This window comes from Oncorhynchus gorbuscha, linkage group LG18 (assembly GCF_021184085.1).
Source record: "Oncorhynchus gorbuscha isolate QuinsamMale2020 ecotype Even-year linkage group LG18, OgorEven_v1.0, whole genome shotgun sequence".
NCBI lineage: Eukaryota > Metazoa > Chordata > Actinopteri > Salmoniformes > Salmonidae > Oncorhynchus > Oncorhynchus gorbuscha.
This window is the reverse complement of record NC_060190.1, coordinates 74,565,935-74,568,434: the sequence shown is the minus strand read 5'-3', so window position 1 is coordinate 74,568,434 and position 2,500 is coordinate 74,565,935. Positions and strand designations below refer to the sequence as shown.

At 58.4% G+C, this 2,500-nt stretch overlaps 1 protein-coding gene across 2 annotated transcripts in view; it reads right to left on the bottom strand.

Moving 5' to 3' along the window:
• The window catches only part of LOC124003528 (calcium/calmodulin-dependent 3',5'-cyclic nucleotide phosphodiesterase 1B-like), a 68,137-nt gene that overhangs the window by 9,540 nt on the left and 56,097 nt on the right, over window positions 1-2,500 (bottom strand). The gene's annotated exons all lie outside the window — the stretch shown is intronic.

Here is a 2,500-nt window from a genome sequence, read left to right as displayed (position 1 = left end):
TGTCCTGTCCTGGTCCTAGCTTGGTCCTGGTCTTGTCCTGGTCTGTCCTAGCCCGGTCCTGGTCTTGTCCGGTCCTGGTCCTAGCTTGGCCCTGGTCTTGTCTTGTCCTGGCCTGGTCCTAGCCTGGTCCTGGTCTTATCCTGGTCTTGTCCTGTCCTGGTCATAGCATGGTCCTGGTCTTGTCCTGGTCTTGTCCTGTCCTGGTCCTAGCCCGGTCCTGGTCTTGTCCGGTCCTGGTCCTAGCTTGGCCCTGGTCTTGTCTTGTCCTGGCCTGGTCCTAGCCTGGTCCTGGTCTATCCTAGCCTGGTCCTGGTCTTATCCTGGTCTTGTCCTGTCCTGGTCCTAGCCTGGTCTTGTCCTGTCCTGGTCCTAGCCTGGTCTTGTCCTGTCCTGGTCCTAGCCTGGTCTTGTCCTGTCCTGGTCCTAGCTTGGCCCTGGTCTTGTCTTGTCCTGGCCTGGTCCTAGCCTGGTCCTGGTCTATCCTAGCCTGGTCCTGGTCTTGTCCTAGCCTGGTCCTGGTCTTATCCTGGTCTTGTCCTGTCCTGGTCATAGCATGGTCCTGGTCTTGTCCTGGTCTTGTCCTGTCCTGGTCCTAGCCTGGTCTTGTCCTGTCCTGGTCCTAGCCTGGTCTTGTCCTAGTCTGGTCCTAGCCTGGTCTTGTCCAAGTCTGGTCCTAGCCTGGTCCAGATCGTGTCCTAGCCTGGTCTTAGCTTGGTCCTGGTCTTGTCCTGTCCTGGTCATAGCATGGTCCTGGTCTTGTCCTGGTCTGTCCTAGCCCGGTCCTGGTCTTGTCCTGGTCTGTCCTAGCCCGGTCCTGGTCTTGTTCAGTCCTGGTCCTAGCTTGGCCCTGGTCTTGTCTTGTCCTGGCCTGGTCCTAGCCTGGTCCTGGTCTATCCTAGCCTGGTCCTGGTCTTATCCTGGTCTTGTCCTGTCCTGGTCCTAGCCTGGTCTTGTCCTGTCCTGGTCCTAGCCTGGTCTTGTCCTGTCCTGGTCCTAGCCTGGTCTTGTCCTGTCCTGGTCCTAGCTTGGCCCTGGTCTTGTCTTGTCCTGTCCTGGTCCTAGCCTGGTCTTGTCCTGTCCTGGTCTTATCCTGGTCTTGTCCTGTCCTGGTCCTAGCCTGGTCTTGTCCTGTCCTGGTCCTAGCCTGGTCTTGTCCTGTCCTGGTCCTAGCCTGGTCTTGTGCTGTCCTGGTCCTAGCTTGGCCCTGGTCTTGTCTTGTCCTGGCCTGGTCCTAGCCTGGTCCTGGTCTATCCTAGCCTGGTCCTGGTCTTGTCCTAGCCTGGTCCTGGTCTTATCCTGGTCTTGTCCTGTCCTGGTCCTAGCCTGGTCTTGTCCTGTCCTGGTCCTAGCCTGGTCTTGTCCTAGTCTGGTCCTAGCCTGGTCTTGTCCAAGTCTGGTCCTAGCCTGGTCCAGATCGTGTCCTAGCCTGGTCTTAGCTTGGTCCTGGTCTTAGCTTGGCCCTGGTCTTAGCTTGGTCCTGGTCTTAGCTTGGCCCTGGTCTTAGCTTGGTCCTGGTCTTGTGCTAGCCTGGTCTTAGCTTGGCCCTGGTCTTAGCTTGGTCCTGTTCTTAGCTTGGCCCTGGTCTTAGCTTGGCCCTGGTCTTAGCTTGGTCCTGGTCTTAGCTTGGCCCTGGTCTTAGCTTGGTCCTGGTCTTGTCCTAGCCTGGTCTTAGCTTAGTCCTGGTCTTAGCTTGGTCCTGGTCTTAGCTTGGCCCTGGTCTTAGCTTGGTCCTGGTCTTGTCCTAGCCTGGTCTTAGCTTAGTCCTGGTCTTAGCTTGGTCCTGGTCTTAGCTTGGCCCTGGTCTTAGCTTGGTCCTGGTCTTGTCCTAGCCTGGTCTTAGCTTGGCCCTGGTCTTAGCTTGGTCCTGGTCTTGTCCTAGCCTGGTCTTAGCTTGGCCCTGGTCTTAGCTTGGTCCTGGTCTTGTCCTAGCCTGGTCTTAGCTTGGTCCTGGTCTTGTCCTGGTCCTGGTCTTGTCCTGGTCCTGGTCTTGTCCTGGTCCTGGTCTGGTCTTAGCTTGGTCCTGGTCTTGTCCTGGTCCTGGTCCTGGTCTTGTCCTGGTCCTGGTCTGGTCTGGTCTGGTCCTGGTCTGGTCCTGGTCCTGGTCCTGGTCCTGGTCCTGGTCTGGTCCTGGTCTGGTCCTTGTCCTGGTCCTGGTCTGGTCCTGGTCTGGTCCTGGTCTTGTCCTGGTCCTGGTCTTGTCCTGGTCCTGGTCTGGTCCTGGTCCTGGTCTGGTCCTGGTCCTGGTCTGGTCCTGGTCTGGTCCTGGTCCTGGTCTGGTCTGGTCCTGGTCTGGTCCTGGTCTGGTCTGGTCCTGGTCCTGGTCTGGTCCTGGTCTGGTCCTGGTCCTGGTCTGGTCCTGGTCTGGTCCTGGTCCTGGTCCTAGCCTGGTCTGGTCCTGGTCCTAGCCTGGTCTGGTCCTAGCCTGGTCCTGGTCTGGTCCTAGCCTGGTCCTGGTCTGGTCCTGGTCTGGTCCTGGTCTGGTCCGGTCCTAGCACATTGT